General features: G+C 41.4%; 1 long non-coding RNA gene across 2 annotated transcripts in view; it reads left to right on the forward strand.

Annotated features, from left to right (window-relative positions):
- The first annotated feature begins 8748 nt into the window (after positions 1–8748).
- Positions 8749–26494, forward strand: part of LOC309856275 — a 34419-nt gene continuing 16673 nt past the window's right edge. The window contains exons 1-2 of one of the 2 annotated variants that reach the window (XR_014307128.1): positions 10866–11672; positions 11751–25431. This is a non-coding gene — a long non-coding RNA (uncharacterized lncRNA). The other variant, XR_014307127.1, reaches the window with a different exon arrangement.

Here is a 26494-nt window from a genome sequence, read left to right on the forward strand (position 1 = left end):
GGCTTGCGAATGGTTTTGGTTTTGCTTAGTTTGAAAATGGAGGGGCACCTGGGTGGCTCAGTTGGTTAAGCCTCTGACTCTTGGTTTTGGCTCACATCATGATCTCATGAGTCATGGGATGGAGTCCAGTGTCAGGCTCTGTGTTCACTGAGAGTCTGCTTGAAGATTCTCTCCCTCTGCCCCTCACCTCCTCTCTCAAATAAACAAATAAGTCTTAAAAAAGAAAAAATGGAAGAGGATTTCTGCATGAGAGATTAGAAGCTTGTCATGTTTCCAGGGAATTTATGCTTAAAGCTACTTGACTAATTAGAAAAAGTCCTTTTGGAGTACAAAAAGATTTAAGCGAAACTGAATTGTAACTGTTCTTTGGGTTTGCCTAGTAGGTCTAGACCTAAGCTAGCATTCAGGGACTATGCAGATCATGGAATACTCCAAGTAGTCTTTAACAAATGGTATTGGGAAAACTGGGTAGTTACATGCAGAATGAAACTGGACCACTTTCTTACACCATACACAAAAATAAACTCACAATGGGTTAAGACCTAAATGTGAGACCTGAAACCATAAAAATCCTAGACCAAGGGTGCCTGGGTGACTCAGTCAGTTAAGTGTTTGACTCTTAATTTCGACTCAAGCCGCGGTCTCAGGGTAGTGAGATCGAGCCCTGCATCAGACTTTGTGCTGGACATGGAGCCTGCTTAAGATTCTCTCTCTCTTCTCCTTCTACCCCTCCCCACCCTGACTCATGCACGTTCTCATGCTTTCTTTAAAAAAAAAAAAAGATAAAAAATAAAAACACTTTTTTAATTAAAAAAATAAAAAATAAATAATTTTTAAATAAAAATCCTAGAGGATTGTGCAAGTAGTAACCTCTTTGACATTGGTCATATCAACATTTTTCTATATATGTATTCCTGGGGCAAAGGAAATAGAAGAAAAAATAGTATTTGGGATTACATCGAAATAAAAAGTTTCTGCACAGTGAAGGAATCAATCAACAAAACTATAGGAAAACCTACTGAGTGGGAGAAAATATTTGCAAATAACGTATCTGATAAGGGGTTAGTATCCAAAATATATAAAAAACTGACACAACTCAACACCCAGAAAAAAAGGGAACTCTTGCACACTGTTGGTGGGAATGTAAATTGGTATAGCCATATGGAAAACGGTATGGAAGGTCCTTTAAAAATTAAAAATAGAGGGGTGCTTGGGTGGCTCAGTTGGTTAAGTGTCTGACTTCAGCTCAGGTAATGATCTCAGGGTCCTGGGATCGAGCCCCGTGCCCGGCTTTCTGCTCAGTGGAGAGCCTGCTTCTCCCTCTCCCTCTGCACTCCCCGCCCGCCCACCTCCCACCCCCACTCATGCTCTCTGTCTCTCTCTCTCAAATAAATAAATATGATATTTTTAAAAATTAAAGATAGAATTACCATACAATCCTGCCATCACACATCTGGATATATATACAAAGGACATAAAATCTGTTTCTCAAAGAGATATCTACACTCTTATGTTCACTGAACATTATTACATAATAGCCAAGATATAGAAACAACTTAAGTGTCCATCAACAGATGAATGGATAAAGAAAATGTGACTGTATATATCTGTGAACACACACAGCACATACATGTACACATACATTATTCAGCCATAAAAAAGGAAGGAAATCCTTTTATTTGCAACAACATGAATAAGCCTGTAGGGCATTATGCTATGTGGAGTAAGTCAGAGAAAGACAAATACTGTATGATATCACTTACATGTAGAATCAAAAAAAAAAGGTCAACTCTTAGAAGCAGAGAATAGAATGGCAGTTGCAAGGGGGTGGGGTGGGGGAAATGGAGAGATGCTGGTATAAGGGTACAAACTTTCAGTTATAAAAGTTCTAAGGAACTAAGTACAGCATGGTGATTATGTCACTATAGTGGATTGGGGCTCCTCTCTCCTACTTTCTAGGACTCTAGATTTTGGAGTTCCCCATCCATTTAAAATCCTGTCTTTAAATAAACATATTTCTAGCATTCAGTGACAGAGTGGTTTCAAATATCAGTATTCTCCATTTCTAGTTTGTGTGATCCTGGGCAGATCATCTTAGATCTCTGAGATTGATTTATGCATCTGTATGATGAAGACTACTTATAATACATTATGTAAGCATTAAGTGGAATAATATATTTAAAGCTTTTGCATGGAATATGTGTTCAATATATGGTGGTAGTTATTATCATTGTAGAGAAAGGAACCCAACACAAACAACTTGAAATAATTCTGATGCTGCTGGTTTGCTGGATCTATCACTGTTTTGAGAACAACTGACCTAGTGTATTAGCCTATTAGATTGGTATATATCAACAACAAAATTAACCATGTGAACAGCCAAATATCCCAATTTGGATAGAATTAATCTGAGAGGTGAAAAGAAAGAAACAGTACATGGCTCTGAGTGGCAAGTATGGCCATTCCTCTTTTACCACTGATTGCCTATGCTGCTCAGAATTGGGACCAAGTCAATTTCTGGTGGATTATTTTATTCAAAGTTATGCTTCTTTGTTGAATTCCTTTTCAAGAGTGAGCTACAGTCTGTTCCTATTTCACCTTTTTGGAGAAGTAAACTTTTATGTATTGTCAAATCACCTGGGGCTACATTATTTTTCTACTTTTTTTGGCTTAAAACATCAACAATTCATTATTTCTCATAATTCTGTGGATTGGCTAAGCTCAACTGGGCAGTTCTGATTAATGTGACATTGTCTGGAGTCACTCATGCAGCTTCTTTCAACAAGGAGCTTGGCTGTGGTTGGAAAGCCCATGATAGTTTTTGGTCACTGGTTTGGTACCTTAGCTGGGGTAGCTGGAATGGCTGGAAGCTGCTGGACTTCTCTCTATCAGGGTAATCAAACTATTCAAATGGTAGGTCAGGGCCCCAAAATGTCCACGACCTCCCCCATTTTGCCAACATTTTCTTCTTTAAATTGTTATAAAATACAGATACCATAAAATTTACCATCTGAACCATTTTAAAGTCTACCATTCAGTGACATTTAGTACATCTGAATGTTGTACAACCATGTCCAATATCTAGTTCCAGAATGTTTTCATGACCTTAAAAGGAAACCTCTTCCATTAAGCAGCTGTCCATTTCCCTCACTCCCATCAGCCCTGAGCAATCATGAATCTCCTTTCTGACTTTTGATTTGCATTGTCTGGATATTTCATATAAATAGAATCTTGTGATATGTGGCCTTTTTGTGTGTGCCTTCTTTGAATTAGTATAATATTTTTGAGGTTCATCTACCTTGTAGCATATCTCGGTACTTTGTTCTTTTTATTGTTCTATAATATTCCATTGTATGGCTATACCACATTTTGTTTACCCATTTATCAGTTGATGGACATTTAGGTTGTTTCCATCTTTTGGCTACCATGCACAATATTTTAAATTTCTTTTTCAAATTGTTCATTGCTAATGTATAGAAATACAGCTGATTTGGTAGCCTGTATCATTGCCAAATTTGTTTATTAGCACTAATAATATTATTGATTGCTTTAAGATTATATACATATATATATATATCATCATGTCATCTATGAATAGAAATAATTTTACTTCTATTTTTCCAATTTGGATGTCTTTTATATCTTTTTCTTGCCTAATTGATTGGGTTAGATCTTCTAGGACAATGCTGAAAGCAGTGGTGAAAGCAGGCATTCTTGTTCTTGGTTTTAGGGGGAAAACTTCCAGAATTCTACTATTGAGTGATTAGCTATGGGCTTTTTAATTAAAACAAAACAAAACAAAAACAAATGCCCTATACCATATTTAGGAAGTTCCCTTCTATTTATAGCCTGTGACTGTTCTTAGGACGATAAATTGTTGGATTTTATCAAATGCTTTTTCTTTTTTTTTTAAAGATTTTATTTATTTATTTGACAGAGAGAAATCACAAGTAGGCAGAGAGGCAGGCAGAGGGAGAGAGAGAGAGGAGGAAGCAGGCTCTCTGCTGAGCAGAGAGCCCGACGCGGGACTCGATCCCAGGACCCCGAGATCATAACCTGAGCCGGCTTAACCCACTGAGCCACCCAGGTGCCCCTATCAAATGCTTTTTCCATATCAATTAAGAGGATCATGATATTCAGGGACACCTAGGTGGCTCAGTCAGTTAAGCATCTGCCCTCAGCTCAGCTCATGATCTCATGGTCCTGGGATAGAGTCCCACATTGCGCTTATTGCTCAGCGAGGAGCCTGCTTGTCCCTCTGTCTGCCACTCCCCCTGCTTGCACATGCTCTCTCGCTCTCTGACAAACAAATAAGTAAAATCTAAAAAAATAATAAAAAAAGGATGATTATGATATTCAGATGTTGAAGTACTCTTGCATTCCTGGGATAAATTCCATTTGGTCTTGGTGTATAAATGTTTTATATGGTGCTGGATTTGATGTTAATATTTTGCTGAGAATTTCTACAACTGTGTACATAAAAAACTATTGGCCTATAGATTTCCTTTTTTGTGGTATCTTCTTCTGGCTTTGGTGTCATAGAATGAGTTGGGAGGTGTTTCCCACTCTTGTTTTTTGGCAACTTTTCCTCAGACTTTTGGCAGATTTACCAGTGAAGCCCTCTGGTCCTGGAATTTTCTTTGTTGGGAGGTTTTTCATTACTGACTCAATCTCCTTACTTGATTATAGGTTTGTTTAAATTTATTCTTTCTTCCTGAGGCAAATTTGGTAGTTCGTGCGTTCCTTGAAATTTGTCCATTTCATCTAGGTTATCTAAATTTTTGGTCTTCAATTGATCATAAGAATCACTTTTTACTATGTAATCATAGTGATCACTTATTATGTGATGGTAGTAATCACTAACTACAACCTTACAAAAATAGAAAAGGTAAGATCCCATATAGAAGATCTTGAGCTAGTTAGAAGATCCTTACAGGGCATGGGGCCCACCTTTTCTCTCTGAGGATTCTTCTCACCCATCTTTGGCTTTCCTACCTTCAGAGATTGGCATCTTACCAGTTTCGGGGGTAGTTCGTTCCATCTTTGGACAGCTCAGAGTATTAAGACATCCTTATTTATATAAAGCTACACACAACAAAGCTTATCATTTTTCTTCCACTGTAGACAGTCCTTATGAATTGTAATGAGCCCTTCCCCAAGTATACTCATGTCCATAATATGTCCTAGTTTCTTTAACTGTGTTTTTTTTTTTTTTAACTAATAATGCCCTTAAGGTCCCCACCAATCTGCTAATTTGACTCTGAATAATTTATGAAAGTCCTCTTTAAGTGGCACTGCATTGAAGCCAAGGACAAACTCCCACTCAGAGGGACTGTTGGAATTAGGGGGGGTGTGAGAATTTTTCTTTTGCTCTTTCTTCTGCTACCGAATTGGTATGAATAGGGTACTTCCCCTTTTAACTCATACCTTAATTGGGGTTAGTATAAGACTCCTTTTCTACAGTTAGTATAATGCTCCTTTTCTACAGTCTGGCTCAGTATTTCTTTGATAATTTCATGCTGCCATCTGCCGGCTAAGTCAGGTAGTTCTTGCCTTTTTTTTGAACTAGTTGAGCAGGGTAGAGGAAGTACAGGTTAACAAAATGACAAGCCTAGAAGTAGAATAATTGGAATCTTTTAGAAAGAGGTATTGAATCCTTCCTCTCATATAATTCCTGTTGTATTCCAGGCATTTGGGAGCCCAAAGTAGAAGATGTGGAAGCTAGGGTATAGCCTCAGGAAAAAGCCAAGTAGTAGTAGTAAAGGCAAAGGGAAGAATGTGAAGAAAAGGGTAGAGGAGGGGAGGAATAATTCTAGCCCAAAGGTGATAAATGACAGAAGAAAACAGGGCTTCTCCAAGGCATGCATGATGTTAGGCAAAAATTTGGAGGAGAGCTTTCTATGTAAGTAATTCAATTAAAATATATTCTAAAATTCATGGGCCCATGTGAAGTATAGAAATTTAACAATGAAGATTTAGAATAATGGGTAGAAAGAGGTAGTTACAGTTTTTTTTAATTCAACAGTTTATGCAAAAATTCTTCATAACAGCCATGTAGCACCTCTTCCTTTTCAGGCCCAGAAACCATTTCTTCAAGTTCTTTATTGTCAATGTACCATACCTGGTTAATTTTATACTTTCCATTATAAGAAAAGGTAGCAACACTGTTATAACTTCCAATGCAATGACTCTTCAGAAACTTTTGTATCAGAAGAATATAGATTTCTTTCTTCTGTAGTTCTTAGCTTGCGTTGGCTGTGGATCTTAGTAGCTTAGAGCCTGAAAATGTCCTGTGTCTCATGTGAATGAGAGTCACCTAGAATCAGCATGTCATCACCATTTTGGTGGCTTAATCTCACCCAATCCCATGAAAGGAATTACTGTGAGAGCCAACGGGAGTAATCTGCTAGCATGGCTGCTCTTCAGGAACCAGACCCTGGCTGCAGAACTCTGGGACAACCAATTGATAGCTTGTCTTTTACCATTTAAGGTGTTTTTGTGAAACAAAGCATTTAAATTTTAAAAAGTTAAATTTATCAATCTTTTGTAATTGATGATCTGAGTCTTATTTAAGAAAAATTTCTTTAACCCAAGGTCTAGAAAGTATAGAACATTACCACAACTGTAGAAAATTCTATTGGACAGAGACGTATTAGGCAGGCCTAGTTACTCTGAGGATTGGTAACCTATGCTAAAAACACTATAAACTGAAACACATTAAATTCCATTGGGGGGGTTCAGATTCTTGGTGATACTCTTAGTTCATGGTCTGTAGAGAAGTTTAAGATTAGTTCAGGTGACCTGATGGTGTTGCTGCTGATGGTAGTTGTCTTGGTTTTTAAGTCCTACTGGTGAGTCCAGGCAGAAAGCCCAGGTGTTAAGGGAATAGTATTCATATAATCATTGTTTTTCTCTGATAACTGAGTGATATCAAAGTGGTTGTGAAGACTGACTTTTACAGGTATGATTATTATTTTTGAAATATATCATGATCATTATGGTGATTTAGAACTCCACACGAATTCCACAATTCTAGAGAGATCTAATACACAAGGCAATCTTATCAACATAATTATTTCACTAAAGTGCAACAAAAGGTATGAGTCTAAGAACCTCTACTCTGGGATCCTAATGCTGTCACTAGCTTTTAAACCAAAAGTAAAAAAAAAAAAAAATCAATATCCCTCCATCTCAATTTACCAACCTATACAATAAGACTCCCTTTCCCCTATTTCTTTCATTAGAAACTTGTGAAAATTTAAATTAGGTGAGATCTTAAAGACATTCAGAATTATAATCTCATTTCCTGCCCCAAATCTGGGAAACATAACAGGTCTTGTTTGTAGGCTTTTGCTCTATAGTTTAATTTTTCAGGAAGGCTCTTGTGGAAAATTATCTTTCAGACTGAAATTCTGTTACCAGATTCTCTTTGTGTTTAGCATGGTCTTCTCAAAGGTACCACTTGTACAACGCAATTTCCCTCATTTAAAATGACAAATCAGATACTTTTTTTGGGGGGTATCTGAACGAAGAGCACTTAGAAGATGGAGTGTATCCTTTAAGGAAGAAAATTTTATATACTTTGTTTTCTGGAGACTAGAGGGCATGCTTACCTAATAGTATTTGGGTTAATAGTTACACTTTCTAGTTCAGCCAGTGGGAGGGCAACGTATCCTCTGACTTTCTAGGAGTCATTGTGTGATTCTTAGTTTTCATTGTCTCCCTCCGGTTCTCCATTGTTTCTTTGATAAACAACATAGAACAGTTTATGAGATTAAATGCTTCTCACTGAAATATCTAGGTTTCTGGGGCAACTTTGGCTTTTATATAAGCTTTTGCCTATCACTTACTGCCCATGAGTGAACTTCGCTGCTGTGCCCTTATGATTGGTTCAATGTCAAGGGTCATCAGATTCATGGAGGAAACAGGAAAATACTAAAGATTAAGGACTCACGGTTTACAATTGCAAATAGCTCACAAACAGTATAGCTTCTCGATTATTTAGAGGACAAGAGGACATTCTGTGAATTACCTTCTGTTCCTACCTTTCTCTTGCTCACCGTTTGACTTAAAAGCACTTCTAATTTCTATGACCGGGGCCACACAAAGGTAGAATGCTGGAGTAGAAAATTCGCTGTCTCAAAATAATGGTGTGTGACCTCATGCATATCACGTAACAGCTTCATTTTCTGTAAAAAACATAGGAATAAACGGGTACTATCTCATTAGATAATGGAAGAGAAAGTCCTTTGGAGAGGGATCTAACCTTAAAGTAGTGCCCTTTCTAGCTTCCTTGGTTAAAACGTTTGGTAGGGAAGTTATAAACTCTGGCTCAAAGAGGTATTGGGATTCTTTATCAACATATCAAAGCTTTACCTCCCCCTTCTTCCCATTTCAAAACCAAACTAAACTAACCCCTTTCATTTGCTATGCTGTTTGTGGAGAATTTTAGCAACAGTTACCTAATTTGATTTACTCAACGTCCCTATTTTATAGATAAGAACCCACTGAAAACCCATTGAATTTGTGGTCAAGAAATGAAGTCTACTTCCAGTCTAGTGTTTTTCCTAACATGTTGCTGTTTTCTTGAAAGCTCCCTTTTTCTTGTTCCTGGTTAAATTTTGAACCAGTTAAACCACAAAGATGTCTGGCTTTCAATCTTCTAAGCCACTCCTCTTCTACTCCCTCCGCCCTCAGGTCCCCTCCCCCTCACTTCTTAAAGCCCTGAAATTTGCTGCTGCCGCCATATTTCTTCCTTTCCCGTTTTGGAAGCACGCTAACGGTGGATATCTTTGCCCGTGTGGTTCTTTCTGGAACATTTTCTAGTCCTAACCACGTCTTATGGCGTATTAATTTGAGAAATTTCACCAAAATTCCATAAAATATTTTAATAATTCTAAACTTCCTTTGAGTGTTTTCTTGACACCTCCTCCTTATTTTTCAGATATTTGGGATATTTTGAGGCAATTTTCAATTTTAAAGGAATTTTTCACTGGAATGATTTTAGTTTTCTTTTTTCTTCCCTATTCTATACTTTGCCCATCGGGGCTGCGGATACCGGGTTTCATTATTATTATTATTGTCATTATTATTATTTTTGCCCAACGGGGCTGTGGATACCTGCCTTTTAATTTTTTTTTTCTTTCTTTTTTTAAAATTTGCCCATCGGGGCCGCGGATACCTGCTTTTATTTTTTTTTTCCCCTTAGCCCATCGGGGCCTCGGATACCTGCTGTGTCCCCCTCTCTCTCCCCAATCCCCTGGCCCATCGGGGCAATGGATACCTGCTTTAAAAATTGTTTACTTTTTGGCCTATCGGGGCCTCGGATACCTGCTTTTATTTTTTTTTTTTTTCCCTTGCCCATCGGGGCCTCGGATACCTGCCTTATTTTTTTTTTCCTTGCCCATCGGGGCTGTGGATACCTGTTTAGATTTTTTTTTTTCTCATTGCCCATCGGGGCCTTTTACGGATGGAAGTGTTGGTTGTGCTATCTGGGATGTCTACAGATTTATGCTGCTAAACGTTTGGTGTTGTGTGAGTGGACCTGCGGCTTTGGCTGGGAGATGACTTTGCAGTTAGGCTAAGGGGTTAGTTAGGCTGGGGAGGAAAAATGGCGGCCACTTTAGCGGGTCGGCTGGGGGCTGGTTGTTTGTGCCAACTATAAATTAGGGAGCTAAGATGGATAGCGGGACAGGCAGAGGCAGCTATATGCATTGCATTAGCTAAATGTCTTGAGTGAGCTGATTTGGGGCTTGTTAGGAGCTTTGCATGAACTGTGGTATCATGAAGTAGAAAAATAGGATGGTCTTATGTCATGTTACAAGAGGCTGGTAGAAATTAATAGGGAGAACACTTGGGCACACGGCTCAAAATGGCGGTTTTGGGTTTTCGGCATTGCTCAGCATGGCTCTCTGCTTTGTTAGAATGTTCAAAATGGCGGACCCAATTTTGCCGCAGTGTTCATGTGGCGGGAAGGACACATCATGGTGGTGTCTTTGTTCTAGTGCACAGCATGGCGGTGCAAATATTCTGTTACATAGTAAAAGATGGCGGCTGGAGTACTTGCCGCAGTGTAAAACATGGCGGGCTCTTGTCTTTGCCGTATGCATTTTCTGACAGGTTTTGCCACAGGGGCAATATGGCAGACCTTGTCATTTGGTTATCATGGCAGTTTGTCACGTGGACGTCATGGCGGGGATTTTTGCCCGGTACATTCTTGGCGGGCTTTGCACCAGGTGGGCCTGCCTTATTGTTAAAGATGGCGGGCGTTGTCGTGTTGCCGCGAAAAGTGGGAGAAAGGTGGGATGGACAATGTTGGATTGCCGCATGACCCACCCAATCAGAAATGGTGGTATAATTGGGCATAGCCAATTACTGGAGGATGGAATTAGTCTGTGTGAGTTAGCATAGCACCTCACTGCCGTCTTTATTCAGCCAGTCAGAAGGAAGCAGAGGAGCCATGTTTGTACGTCTTCTCCCAGTGGGTGGTACCCAAGGTCTTTCCAAGGTCACTTGCCTTTACCACTTCCCTCCCCTCTCACTTGCTCCCTCCCCTCTATTTGCTCCCTCCCCTCCAGAACTACCTCTTGCAGTGCTGGCTCTTTGGCTTTGGGCTGAACCCAACCCCCATTTCTCTGCACTGGTCCCATGGCCTATGGCTAGTCTACCCCTCCCCCCCTGGGCCTTTGCTCATCTGCAATGTGGCCAGGGGCAGTGCTCCATGCTTGCCAGGTGTGAACATGGTGGTGAGTCCTGGCAAGAACCAGAATGGATCACAGATGATCGTTGGCCAACAGGTGGCAGAAGAGGAATCCCTGCCTTCCTCAAGAGGAACACCTACCCCGTGGCTAATGCTGGGGTCGGATTTTGATTTATATTTATTTCTTGGATGTCAGTCTTATATAGTTTGATAATGTGGCTTGCTAGCTTTAGTTTTAACCTTTAAGTGACTATTGTGCGTATGTTTTTAGGAGCTTATTTGTAGAATTCAGTTACATTAAATGAGTTTTCATTTTGGGGTTCCTTAAAATTTCTTAAAGTTTTCAATTTCTTTTTTACAGATTGCTTAAACTATTTTTTTTGGCTTTAGATAGTCAAAGTCAAACCGGCATTTAAAAACTTTTTGCTACTTTTTACTTTGAAATTGACTTAATAAACTACTTCCTTTTGGATTTTTGAAGTCATAACACAAATAATTAAAATTTTAACTTTATGATTAAATGTAATAAGGAATATTTGAAGGTCCACTCCATTCCAGGCCTTGCTTTGTTCCCATCCGGAATGCTGCACTAATTAGTAAGTTATTTGTCAGAAAACTTTACTTGCTGTGGACTTGTTCCTCTAGTAAAACATTATTGAGTGTTAATGCCCACAGTTTCAATTTTCTGTGGTGCCTTTTCTCCACAGCCCCCAGATCCTCCCCAACCCTGCTCCCAGCAACTGCCCCACTCCCATCATCTGACACCAGCCCTTCCTCTGCCCTGTGTCAAGCACTGCCCCAGCCTCAGCCTCAGCTGCCCAGTCCCAGCCCCCAGCCCCCACCCCGCAGCCCCCAGCTCCCAGCCCCCAGCCCCGAGCGCCCAGCCCCAGCCCCAGCCCCAGCCCCAGCCCCGAGGCTCCAGCCCCCAGCCCCCAGCCCTGAGCCCCGAGGCCAGCCCCAGGCCCAGCCCCAGGCCTGGCCCCAGCCCCAGGCCTGGCCCCAGCCCCAGGCCTGGCCCCAGCCCCAGGCCCGGCCCCAGCCCCAGCCCCAGGCCCAGCCCCAGCCCCAGCCCCAGCCCCAGCCCCAGCCATCACCCCTAAAGTCATTCCCAACTTGCATTGATTTGATGCTAAAAATAAATTGTCCATTGTTTGTCCATAAGATTGGAATACTCTTCCTCTAGCATTGCTTATTTCCTGAGTTGACTACCTGAGTCGTTTCCAATTAATGTACACAGTCCCATTTGTTCCCTGTCCCATGTTAGAACAATCCAAACCTTGTGTTCTTGTTAGAAAATGTTGGTTGAAAGCTTCATATCAGACACCTATTGTTCATAATTTTGGTTATTCATTATCTTTCCCCTGCCCTTGAGGAAGGAGAAACCATTCCTCTGTCATTGGTGCAGTAGTCACAGTCCCAGTTTTCTGGGCAGTGTTCATAAATTGTGCTGATCACCTGAGCACTACGCTGAGTGTAATTTTAATTGTCCATAATCCTGCCCATTGGATTGGATCCCAGTCCAAAACCCTTTTGCTGAATTCAGAAGTGGGTGCAGAAAACATGAGTCTTCAAACAGTTAACATGCTCAGTCCCAATCATATCAGCCTTGTTCATTAAACAAAGGCACTCTACCATTTTTGTCCTGCTTCTGGAATTAAGGTACCAAATTGTAATTGTACGTTGTCTTGCCCAGTAATCAATGTCCCTTCATCCCCTTTGCATTGCTACTAGGAAGTACTACCTGGGACCATGTTCCTTGAATGATTAATGAGTATAATCCCAATTGTCCACACCCCTGTTCATTACACAAATCCTTTGCAACTTCTTTGCATTGTCGAAGAGGTGCCCATCCTCTCTAAGTCCTTTACTTTGGGATATTAATGCATATAATCATCATTGTTCTTGGTCCTGCCTAAAAGATAAGATCAACCCATGCTCTTTTCATTACTCCTAGGTAGCGCAGACTGCTTACTACCTAGTATTAATATGTAAAAATCCTCACTGCCCGTTGCCCCAACAGTTAGTCTAGGATACAACCTTATCTTTATGCCATTGCTTATGAGGAGTTCTGATTACCCGAGGTCACTTCTTTTAAACAGTTGATGTGCATAATTGCATATATCCATGGTGCTGTGCAATAAAAAATGAAATCCCACCCTATCCTAATCTCTTTGGGATATTGCTAGGGAGTGCAGATTATGCAAGAACTCAGTTCTTGGACAGTTAATTTGCACCGTTACAGTTGTACAGAGTCCTGTCTATTTGAAAGGGCCATTGTATCCCATTTGCACGCTATAATGTGGGCTGATAACTCAAGGATCCTCTAGCATTGATAATTTTCATAATTGCATTGGCACATGTTCTGTGAACTAGCCACACCCAATCCCTTTGTATTCTAACAGAGGACCTTTACTAAAGAACTATACACATAGGACACTATGTGTACAATATTAATTGATTAGACTGAGCCTTTTGTATTAGGAACTCTGCACCATCTTTACATCTAAAAGGTGCTAATTATTGAAGGCTCTTTTCTTAAAATTGTTCGTATGCAAAATTGTGATCCCCAGTGTCTCCTGTAGTTAACTTAGAACCCCATTTCCACCTAACTCCCTTTGCATGACTGCAGAGGCTACTTGGGCCCTTTAAGGGCTTAAGGCAGTTATGTTCCCTTCTGTGCTCTCATTCCCTCCTACTTCCTTTGCATTACTGAACTGAACATTTGGAAATGTTAATGTTCTTAATCGCAGCTATTAATCCCTTTTGTTAGTCCAGGTTCCTATCTCTTCCTACTCATTTTATATTAGCATAAAGTATCCAGGGGACTGTTATTGTGCTTAAATGCAGCTCTGTCCCTTATGTTAGTGTAGGATTCCATCCTCTTCAACTCCCTGTGCGTTACAGCAGAGTTGTACAGCTGGGATCTTTAAGGTCCTCAAAGGCAGCTGCGGTGCCTTTTGTCCATCTAGGATCCCATCCTCTCCTACTTCCTTTGCATTTTTGCAGAGGATACTGGGGACTGTAACATGGATAATTGCTGCCAGAGTCCTTTCAGCTTGTCTAGGATCCCAGCCCCCTCCCTCTCACTGAGTTTGCATTACAGAGAGTACAAGGGACTGCTAATGTGCTTAAATGGCAGCTATGGTCTCTCTTAACCTAGGATCCCTTCCTCATCTAAATTCCTTTGCATTATTGCAGAGGGTACTTGGGACTGTTGATATGCGTAATTGCAGTTATGTCCCTCGGCTTGGATCCTATCCCCATCTGTTCCCTTTGTGAAGGGTGCAATGGGATGATTAATGAGATTATTGCAGCTGTAGTTCCTTCTGTTAATCTAGTTTCTCTTGTGCTCCTACTTCTTTTGCAATACAACGGAGGGTAGTTGAGATCTTTGAGGTGCTTAAAGACGGTCTGTGGCCCCTTCTGTTATGTTCCCATCCTCTCTTATTTTGCATTACTGCAGAGGATACTTGGGACTCTGAATGTGCCTGCTTGCCACTATAGTCCCTTCTGTTTATCTGGGATCCCATCCCCTCCTACAGCATTTGCATTACCACAGAAGGTACAAGGGACTATTAATGTGCATAAAGGCAGCTATGGTTTCTTCTCTTAACCTGGGATCCAGCCCTCCTCTAACTTCCTTTGCATTATTGCAAACAGTACTTGAGACTGTTAATGTCCTTTAAGGCAGCTGTGGTTCCTTACATCACTATAAGATTCCATTTTCTTTAACGCCCTGTGCATTACTGCACGGGGTACTTGGGCACTGGAAGGTGCTTAAATGCAGCTGTGGCCCTTTCTGATGGTTTATGTTCCTGTCCCCTCCTATTTCCTTTGCATTACTGCTGAGGCTACTTGGGACTGTAAATGGGCTTAATTGCAGTTACAATCCCTTCTGTTAGCTTTGCATTAGCACAACAGTGTATATGGGACTGTTAATGTGCTTAAGTGAAGCCTTGCCCCTTATGTTAATGTAGGATTCCATCCTCTCCAGCTCCCTATGCATTATAGCGGAGGATACCTGGCACCCAAAGGTGCTTGAATGTAGCTGTGGTGCCTTCTGTCAGTCTAGATCCCATTCCCCTTCTATTCCCTTCACATTACACGGCGGGGCATTTGGGACTGTTCCTGTGCTTAACTGCGGTTGCAGTCCCTCCTGTTAGTCTAGTTTCCCATGCCCTCCTACTTCCTTTGCATTACAGCAGAGGGTACTTGAGACCTTTAAGCTGTTTAATTGCAGCTGTGGTCCCTTCTGTTCGTCTAGGATCTCACATCCTTGAACTCCCTTTGTATTCCCTGGGATTATTTTTGGGACTGTTAAAGTGCTTAGCTGCAGCTGTGGTCCCTTTTCTTTGTCTAGGGTCCCATCCCTTCCTACTCACTTTGTATTATCTGGAAGTGGATTTGGGACTATTAATGTGCTCGTTTGCAACTGTGGTCCCTTTTCTTAGTCTGGGTCCTACATGTTCCAACTCCTGCACACAGCAGGGACTACTTGGGACTATTAATATGTTTAATCTTACCTGTGGTCCCTTCCAGTAGTCTAGGATGCCGTCCACCTTCTATTGGCTTTGCATTAGCACACAGTGTACACAGGACTGTTATTGTGCTTAAATGCAGCTTTGTCTCTTATGTTAATGTAGGATTCCATTCTCTCCAACTCTCTGCATTATAGAAGAGGGTACTTGGCACCTTTAAGGTGCTTGAACGTAGCTGTGGTGCCTTCTGTCAGTCTAGGATCCCATTCCCATTCTACTCCTTTTACATTACATGGCAGGGCATTTGGGACTGTTCATGTGCTTAACTGCAGTTACAGTCCGTTCTCTTAGTCTAGGATTCTGTGCCCTCCCACTTTCTTTGCATTAGAGCAGATGGTGTTTGGGACTGTTAATGAGCTAAATTGCAGCTATAGTCCCTTCTGTTAATCTAGTTTCCCATGCACTCCTACTTCCTTTCATTTTAGCAGAGGGTACTTGAGACCTTTAAGGTGCTTAAATTCAGGTATGGCCCCTTCTGTTTTTCTTCCCATCTCCTTCTACTTCTTTGCATTACTGCAGAGGCTCCTTGGGACGGTAAATGTGCATAATTGGCACTATAGTCCTGTTTGTCTAGATTCTTATCCTTTCCTGCATGGTTTGCTTTAACAAAGAGAGTACAAGGGACTGTTAAGGCGCTTAAATTTAGTTACTGTCTTTTCTTTTAACTTAGGTTCCCATCCTCACCTAATTCTCTTTGCGTTATTGCAGAGGGTACTTGAGACTGCTAATTAACCAGTTGTCCCTTCTGTTAGACTAGGAACCCATTCCCACATACTCCCTTTACATTATCATGGAGGGTACATGGGATTGTTAATATGCAGACCCTTATGTTAGTGTAGGATTCCATCCTGGCCAACTCCCTGTGCATTACAGCAGAGGGTAATTTTGACCTTCATGGTGCTTAAAGGGTTAGTGTATGTTCCTATCCTCTCCTACTTTGCATTACTGTAGAGGATTCTTGGGACTGTTAGCATGCCTGATTGCTGCTACAATCCCTTCTGTTAGTCTAGCATCACATCGCATCCCATTCCATACCGTTTGCATTACCGCAGAGGGTACAAGGGATTGTTAGTGTGCTTAAACGCAGCTACGATCTCTTCTGTTAACCTAGGACGTGGTCCCCACCTAACTGCATTATTGCAGAAGGTGCTTGGAACTGTTAATGTGCTCTAATGCAGCTACCGTCCCTTTTGTTAGACTAGGATGCCATCTCTATCTACTCCTTTTGCATTATCATGGAGCATCCAGGGGACTATTAATGTGCTTAAATGAAGCCATGGTCCCTTAAGTGTAGGATTCCACCTCTTCAACTCCCTATGCATTACAGCAGAGGGTAGTTGGGATCTTCAAGGTCCTCAGAGGCAGCTCTGGTGCTTTCTGTTAGTCTAGGATCCTATCCCCTCTTACTACTTTGCATTTCTGCAGAGGATACTTGGGACTGTTAATGTGCCTAATTGCCACTACAGTCCCTTCTGTTTGTAATCGCATCCTCTCCTAAACTGGCATTGCTACAGAAGGTTCAAGGGACAATTAACTGTTTAAATGCAGCTACTGTCTCTTTTGTTCTAGGATCCTATCCTCATTTCGGGTTTCCATTTACTACAGTAGGCACAAGGGACTGCTAATGTGCCTAACTGCCACTACAGTCCCTTCTGTTTGTCTAGGATCCTGTTCCCTCCTACAGGGTTTGCAATACCATAAAAAGTACAAGGGACTGTTAATGTGCTTCAAGGTAGCTAAGGTCTCTTCAGTTAACCTAAGATTCCATCCCTGCCTATTTCCATTTGCATAATTGCAGAGGGTACTTGGGACTGTTAATATGCTTAAATGCAGCTATGATCCCTTATGTTAATGTAGGATTCCATGCTTTCTAACTTCCTCTGCATTGCAATAGAGGGTATTTGGGACCTTTAAGGTGCTTAAAGCTGCGTCCCCTTGTTTGTTTCCATACTCTCCTACGTTGCATTACTGCAGAGGATACGTGGGACTGTTAAGGTGCCTACTTGCCACTATAGTCTTTTCTGTTTGTCTAGGATCCCATGCCCTCCTACAGGGTTTGCATTACCTCCAATGGTGCGAGGAACAGTTAATATGCTAAAGTGTACTTGAGGTCCCTTCTGTTAGATTAGAATTCTATCCCCTCCTATTTCCTTTGCATATCATGGAGGGTATATGGGACCATTAATGTGCTTAAATGTAGCTACAGCCCATATGTTAGTTTAGGGATTTCATCCTTTCTAACTCCCTGTGCATTACAGCAGAGTTGGGTAGTTGGAATCTTCAAGGTCCTCAAAAAGACAGCTGTGGTACTTTCTGTTAGTGTAGGATCCCATCCCCACCTAACTTCCTTAGCATTACATAGAGGGTACTTGAGACCTTTTAAGGTGTTTAAATGCAGCTGTGCTGTGTCTCCTTCTGTTTATGTTTCCACCCTCTCCTATTTTACATTACTGCAGAGGATACTTGGGACTGTTAATGTGCATAATTGGTGCTATAGTCCCTTCTGTTTGTCTAGGATCCCGTGCCCTCCTACAGGGTTTGCATTACCACTGAGGGTGTGAGGGACTGTTAATGGGCTCTAATGCAGCTATGGTCCCTTCTTTTAGACTAGGATCCTATCCCTACCTCCTCCCTTTGCATTATCATGGAACATCCATGGGACTGTTAATGTGCTTAAATGAAGCCATGGTCCCTTTAAGGGTAGGATTCCATCCTGTTCAACTCCCTATGCATTATAGCAGAGGGTAGTGGGATCTTTAAGCTCCTCAAAGGCAGCTATGATGCCTCTGTTCGTCTAGGATCTCATCCCCTTCTACTTCCTTTGCATTTCTGCAGAGGATACTTGGGGGACTGTTAATGTGCTTAATTGCCACCAGAGTCTCTTTAGTTTGTCTAGGATTCCATCCGCACCTACTCAGTTTGCATTAGAGTTTACATGAGACTATTAAAGTGCTTAAATGAAGCTGCTATGGTCCCTTATATTAAGGTAGAATCCTATACCCACCTAACTCCTTTTGCATTACACGTAATGTTTATGAGTCTCTTATATGCTTAAGTGAAGCCTTGCCCCTTATGTTAATGTAGGATTCCATCCTCTCCAGCTCCCTATGCATTATAGCGGAGGATACCTGGCACCCAAAGGTGCTTGAATGTAGCTGTGGTGCCTTCTGTCAGTCTAGATCCCATTCCCCTTCTATTCCCTTCACATTACACGGCGGGGCATTTGGGACTGTTCCTGTGCTTAACTGCGGTTGCAGTCCCTCCTGTTAGTCTAGTTTCCCATGCCCTCCTACTTCCTTTGCATTACAGCAGAGGGTACTTGAGACCTTTAAGCTGTTTAATTGCAGCTGTGGTCCCTTCTGTTCGTCTAGGATCTCACATCCTTGAACACCCTTTGTATTCTCTGGGATTATTTTTGGGACTGTTAAAGTGCTTAGCTGCAGCTGTGGTCCCTTTTCTTTGTCTAGGGTCCCATCCCTTCCTACTCACTTTGTATTATCTGGAAGTGGATTTGGGACTATTAATGTGCTCGTTTGCAACTGTGGTCCCTTTTCTTAGTCTGGGTCCTACATGTTCCAACTCCTGCACACAGCAGGGACTACTTGGGACTATTAATATGTTTAATTTTACCTGTGGTCCCTTCCGGTGGTCTAGGAGCCCATCTCCTACACATTAGCTGGTGGTATTTGGAACTAAAAAGTACTTAATTGCATCTGTGGTCCCTTCTGTTGTTATAGGATCCCAGTGTTCTCCAAATATATTACAGCAGAGGGCATTGGACTGTTAATAGGCTTAACTGTAGCTGTGGTCCCTCCTGTTAGTCTCGTATCCCAAGCCCTACAACTGCCTTTGTGTTACCTGGCAGTGTATTTGGGACTGTTCAGTTGCTTAATTGCAGCGGTTGTCTCTTTATTAGTATAGGTTCTCAAGTCCTCCTATTCAATTTACATTACAGCAGAGGGTCCTTGGGATTGTTAATTGTTAATTAAATGCTAATTGTTAATTGTTAATTCAATGCTGCTGTTGTACCTTCTGGAATTCCTGGGATCCCATCTTCTCCTACTCTGTTTACATTATCTGGGAGGAGTTTGGGGACTGTTAGAAGGTGCCACACTACTAAATCGAGAATTTTTTCTTAGTATAGTTTACCATGCCCTCCTATTCTCTTTGCATTACAACAGATGGTACTTGGGACTGTTAAAGTACTTAATTGCAGGTGTGGTCCCTTCGGTTAGTCTAGGATCTCATTTCCTTCTCCCCTATTATTGAGAGCAGATTTGGGAATGTTACTTTGTATAATTAAAATTGTCATCCCTTCTATTAGTCTAGTTTCCAGCCCCTTCCAACTCCCTTTGCATTACCTAGGAACAGATTTGGGACTGTAATGTGCTCATTTGCAGCTGTGGTCCCTTCTGTGAGTCAAGCATCCCATGCCCTCTAACTTTCTGTCCATTACAGCAGAGGATATTTGGGACTTTTTTTTTTTTTTTTAAGGTTTTATCTATTTGACAGAGAGAGAGAGAGAGATTGCAAGTAGGCAGAGAGGCAGGCAGAGAGAGAGAGGGAAGCAGGCTCCCTGCTGAGCAGAGAGCCCGATGCTGGGCTCGATCCTAGGACCCTGAGATCATGATCTGAGCCAAAGGTAGAGGCTTTAGCCCACTGAGCCACCCAGGCGCCCTGATATTTGGGACTTTTAATGGGCTTAATTGCTGTCCTGATCCCTTTTATTAACCTAGGATTCTATGTCTTCCAACTCACTTTGCATTACCTGAGGATGTATTAGGGACTGTTTAAATGCTCAGTTGGAGCTGCGGTCCCTTTTGTATGTCTAGTTTTCCCATGCCTTCCTCCTCTTTTGCATTATAGCAGTGGGTACTTGGGGCTGTTAAAGTACTTAATTGCTGGCGTAGTCACTTTTGTTGGTTTAGGATCCCATCCCCTTCTACTCCCTTTACACTACCTGGGAGGATTTTTGAGACCGTTAAAGTGCTCACTTGCACCTGTGGTGCCCTCTGTTGGTCTAGGATCCGATGTCCTCTAACTCCCTTTGCTGCATTACAGCAAATGGTACTTGGACTGTTAATGTGCTTAAATACAGGTGTGGTCCATTTTGCTAGTCATGATCACCTCCTCCCTTTATATTACCTGGGAGCAGACTTGGTACTGAAAGGTGCTTAATGCAGCTGCGTTCCCTTCTCTTAGTTTAGGATCCTACACCCCCAACTCTTGCGTTATAGCAGAGAGTACTTGGGCCTGTCAGATTCTCACAGCTGTGGTACCTTCTGTTTTGAAGGATCCCATGCACACCAACTCCCTTTACATTATCTGGGAGTGTATTTGGGAAGGATAAAGTGCTTAACTTTGGCAGTGGTTCCCTTTGTTGGTATATTTTTCCACGCCCTCCTATAGTCTCTGCATTATAGCAGAGGGTACTTAGGACTGTAGCTGTGCTTAAATGCAGTTGTGGTCCCTTTTGTTAGTGTAGGATCCCATGCCCTCTCCTTTTACATCACCTCAGAAGTGCTTGGGACAATTAAGATGTATCCCATTCACTCCTACCTTTTTAGCATTACAGTATGGGTTTGCTGAAAACCAAGCCCCCCCCTTTTTGTATTGTTAATGGGCATAATTGTATTTGTTCCTTTTCCTCTGCACTAGATTTCTCTAATTTCACTTGTATTCAGCAGTGGATGAACTTTAATACCTTTGTACTAGGATAAAGTGAACCATGGTAATTGATATACTGTGTCTTTCATTTAAGTCCCCCGTACGCTCTTTGAATTAATTACCTCAGTTACTTTTTTCTGGAACTATTGGTGTGCAAAATTCCAGTGTTTTTTTTTTTTTTACATCAATTTTTTTTTTTACATCAGGGGATGCTAGTATCCCAAAATTCTTTCCTTGGGACTCTTAATGTACATACGCCCTCTTGATAAGCTAATGCCCTTACTTCTTCGTATTCTACTGGGGGGTACTGACCACCTACAGTCTTTCTGTTGGACAGTTAACGTGCCGTGTTGCACTGGGGTCCCATCCCTATCACACCTTCTCTGTGTCAGGGGTGCTGACCAACTATGACTGCTTCTCCTGTGCAGTTTAAATGTGCATAATTACAGCAATCCTTGCTCCCTTATGTTAGAATAAGATCTCATTTCCTTGCCCCATTTACGTTATTGCAGGGGCTTCTGACTAGCCAAGATTCACTCTCTTAGACTGTGTGCATACTTAACATTTGCTCTTATACCTGTGCACCAGGTTAGGATCCTCCCCATACTGTTTATATTCCAGTGGGAGGTGCCTACTACTCAAGATTTTACACACTAACGCAGTTAATCTGCACAACCTTCATTGTTTTGTACCCACTCAGTTGTCCACAACTGTACCTTTAAGTTCAGGACTTTGCCTTTACCAAAGTGGAGGTGACTGACCACATTCAAGCATTTCTCTTGGAACTGTGGCTGTGTGTAGTTTCAGTTGTCCACTCTCCTTTGAGTTAACTTGTCCCTGACTCTTCTCAGAACCTTTGAGGTACTGCATGGGATACTGTCAATTTAAGGCCTCTTCCTCAAACTGTTAATGAGTGTAATGACAATTAAATTAGGATTCTTCGCCTTTACACGGCCTTTGAAGTACTGCAGGGAATTCTGACCCATAAGGTCCCATTTCTTGGCCTGTTAAGATGCATGATTGTATTTGTCTGGGTTCCTGTGTACTAGAGAAGAACACCTCTCCCCACTCCTGTCTGTTATCTGTTATGTAGGGAGTGCTCCCTCTAAGGCTGTTATATTTGAGCAGTCAAGGAGCACAGTTATCATTGACCACAACTACGCACCATGGATATTAATGTGCATAACTACACATGCTTCATCCCATTTGAATAAGGTACTACCCTCTCAGACCCCTTTTGTAGTACAGCGGGGGTACTGATCACTAAGGCCTTTTCTCATGGCTTGTGATTATGCATAATTTCATTTGTACATGTTTTTGTACACTAAATAAGGGCACCTCTCTCCACTCTCTTTACCTTTTAGCAGGGAGTTCCCATTACTTAATCCTTACATTTGTACAAAGTACATGGTTTTAATTAACCATACCATATCCCTTGGGCATTAGTGTACAGGACTGCAGCTTAGTTCATCCTACCCTGTTGTATGTCATTGAGTATACCAGGGTTGCTGACCCCAACTTGTCCTATTAATGTGCATAATTACATTTGTCCAGGTTCTTATGCACTAGATGAGGAGACCCCCTCACCCCCTACTTCTAAGCCTTCCAGTAGGTGGTGGTGCCCATTGCTAAGACATTTACATCTGAATAGTTAATATGCAGAATTGTAGTTTTCCACAACTCTGTTACTTCCAGAACTATCATACCTCCTTTGCAGTGCTGCAGGAGATACTGTTTTCTCCCAAAGTTCTTTCTAGTAAACTGCTAACATTCATTCCTCAATTGAAATTGTCTGTTGTCTTCAGTAGACGAAGGCCCTACACTCTCACCTTCCCTTTGCAATACAGCAGAGTGTGCTGATGAACTAAGGTCCTCTTTTGGACTGTGAATATGTACAGTTGAAATTTTCTTCTGTTTTATGTACTCTATAAGGACCCTACCTACTTTCTTAGCATGTTTAGCAGGTAGTGTCCACTATTTAAACTCTTTCACCTGGAAAGTTCATGTGTATAAGTGCAGTTTGCTAAGCACGTCTTATACTAGAACCCCTGTACCCTCTTTGCTTTGGAGTAAGGAGATGCAGTTTACCTCTAATGCCCTTCTTTTGGACTTTAATGTGTATGATTGCAATTGTCCATCTTTTCATCCCCTCAAACCTCCTTTGCTTCAGGGGCATGTTAACCATAAATTGCATCCCATCAAACCCCCTTTGCATCAGGGGCATGTTAACCATAAATGAGCTCTTCTTGAGATTATTAATATACATACTTGTATTTGTTTGTTGATCTGTGCAGTGTGAAAGGATGACCTCAGCTCTTGGACCATTAATATGCACCACTATCAATTATGGGACCTATTGTACTCCCTTTGTATTCATTAGGGGTACTGACTAAGGTCTCTTTCTTGGACTGTCAATGGGCAATTATCTATGTTCCCTTCTGTTAGGTTTAGGATAACATTCCCTTAAAACCCCTTTGCATTACTATAGGGGTTGCTGAACACACAAAACTCCTGGGACTGTTAATGGGCACAATGGCAATTAGCAATGAATTTTTCCTCCCTGGCCTTGTTAGATAAACACTCCCAGCCCCAATTTTGCATGACATAATTAAGTATAAACATTGCAATATGCTGTGAACTTGTCTATCAAATAGCAACCCATACTCGCTCTCCTTTTGTATTACTCCTATGTATAAAATTCCAAGTACTCATGGTCTTCCCCTTATCATCCCTCTTCCCATCCCGTGCTCACCCTTGGACCCTTCCTATGGACCTTTGTCACAGTTTCAGGTGTTCATGTATTCAGCCATTGAATAAGATTGTCCCTCCGCTCTGCCCTCATCCCTTGCCCCTTTTGCTTTATTGCTGGGGAATGTTGACTGAGCAAGGCCCTTTCTCTTGGACTTAATACATTAGTAATCCCTGATGTCATTGCTTTACCCACTTTATATTATTGTAATGCCTCAGTTGCACTTTCCTTGGTCCCACCCATCAGACACGGACCCCTCCACTTTGCATTGCATTGCTGACTGCCCAAAGTCCCTTCTATGTTAACGCAGTACTGATTGTCCCATTTTTTTTTTTTAGCTCATCAGCCCAAGATTTTCCTATCACTTTGATGTCATGTGCAGTATTGACTACCAAAAGCAGACCTGAATTAGGTGGATGGACCTTCACTCTTTTTTCTGCACTTGTTAATGATGCAATCTCAGTTGTCACATTCTGGGACAGGAACCGTCCCTGCCCACCTCTGTTACTGCTTTACTAAGCAAAATGCTCAAGGCAAGTCAGGCCTAGAAAGCTGGATTGCCACCCCTTATTACTGATTTTCAGTATAAGTATCAGTTGAAAATTGTCTCCCCAGGAAGAAAGATTAGCACCATCTGTGCATTCTTCCTTCCAGAGCAGATTGCCTGGCCAAGAATCTCTCTTCCCCTCTTGTATATTGCTATTGTACAGTGCTGGTTGCCAGGATACAATTAAAAAAATGCTGTTTGCAAGATGGAATTGTAAACCTGGTCATTTAATTTTTGAAGTCCAAAAACCCATTTATACCATGTACTTGATGACCAGTGTCTCTCATTTTACTATGGGTGGTGGGTCGGTGGTGGGTCTGTGGATAGACCACTATGAATCTTGCTATTTTAAGTATTCCCAAGAGTTCTAGAGTGGAACTCTTAAGACACATATCTTTGGGCTCTGCCACCATTTAAAAACCATTCTTTTTTTTTTTTAAGATTTTTTTTATTTATTTGAGAGAGAGACAGTGAGAGAGAACATGAGCGAGGAGAAGGTCAGAGAGAGAAGCAGACTCCCTGTGGAGCTGGGAGCCCTATGTGGGACTCGATCCCGGGACTCCGGGATCATGACCTGAACCAAGGGCAGTCGTCCAACCAACTGAGTCACCCAGGCGTCCCTAAAAACCATTCTTTATTTGGGCTTCATCACCATTCACTTTTAGAGAAACTACCTAAACTTTCTAGTCTTTAAATTTCTTCATCTGGATCATCAACCACCCCCCTACTTATTTCAAGAAGATTGCTTTCAAAGAATGAACTGAGAGAACATATGCTGAGGCATTTTTGAAAACCTTAGTTCACCTTACTTGATTAACCTATTACATATATAAAATGCACCCTGTTGAATTCTGCTAATCTAAAGTAGCCTGAAGCACTACACTGAAGTGAGGACTTAGGAATGATAGTATCAATTGCCCTGTTTTGTATTAAAGGAGAAATAAGCTAAGTTCTAATCATTCTTCTGGACATAAATTTCAACAGTGAGATAGCTTCCTGGTAAAATGAATAATATCCTAGCTTCTAGTGTGCAGGGTGTGGCAGAGAAGTCTCTAATGTGGAACTGCTGAAGCAAGTAACTAGTTATCACAACGGCAGTTCTTTGTAATCACTGAAAAAGGATACTATTCCTCTGACAAGGATGTCAAAAGATCCGCCCAGCTCAGGGTGCAGTATGCACTACTAGCTCCTTGGACAACTGTAAGAAGAGTCTCTGGCTCTTTAGAATACTGTAAGTACTACTTTGTAGTTATTAAGTAATCTTTTCCCTGTTCTATTTTCCTTCTCTTAAATGCTACCTATAGAAAGGAGGGTCTTTAAGTCTCCTTCCCTGTTCCTACCTCATCTGCGATTATATCTATCTATCAACCGGTAGATATCTATCTCACCGTATGAGTTAACCAACAGAAATATTATATACCCAGCCGTATGCTAGTTAACACTGAAGTGATGGGTAGAAACGATATGGTCCTGTATAACCTCATTCCTGTGATATATTGCCGAGGAACTAATAAAAGAGCACTTGAAATACCTTTAGGAAATGATGATCAAGTGCTGCCTTGTGTGAATTAGAAGTTACAGAGTTTTAAAAAGGGTGCCCACTAGGGTCTGAAATTAGTTGGATAAACAAAGAGGGAAGTGGGTTTACTTTTTCTCTTTGGTCCAGGGTGTGATTAATAGTACAGCCATATGTGTAGTCCACTTGGTTTATTTTAATGTAATTTGGTTTTTACCCCTTTTGGAAGTATGAAAAGTGATTACAGAGATAAGGCCTAGGTGTTGTGTTTGGCTATATGCCAAGGCTGGGAAATTATTCATTGTTAAATTTCATTATAAGCTTGAGCTTTTCAAGGTTCAGATTGGGGGTACAAATGTGATATGTTGGCTTTTTGTGCCTTTTAATTCTATCTCTGCCACAAAACATGAGTAGTGATTCCTTTTTAGTTTGAAATATTTGTGGAACCTGTTTGGCAAGAAGGGAATGGAGAAGTGTAAGTTTTATAAGAAAACGATGACATTGCCCACTTTATGAAGTTAATTATACCCTTTCCCCTTCAGTTTTTCAACAGATAACCTTGGTAAGCAAAAAGCTTAGTCTCACTGATGTAAAACAAACACAGAGGTCCAGCTGAAAAAAATTATTAACATCAAATTTGAGACATTCTTGGTGCACGTCTATGCATCCTGGCAGGAGCAAGAAGAACCGTATTGCATGGGCATCCCTTACTGCCCATTTTAATTCATAACCATATTTCCTCATGGCTTGTTTCCCACCAATGCCAAAGACATCCCCC

This window comes from Mustela nivalis (genome assembly GCF_964662115.1).
Source record: "Mustela nivalis genome assembly, chromosome: X".
Lineage (NCBI taxonomy): Eukaryota > Metazoa > Chordata > Mammalia > Carnivora > Mustelidae > Mustela > Mustela nivalis.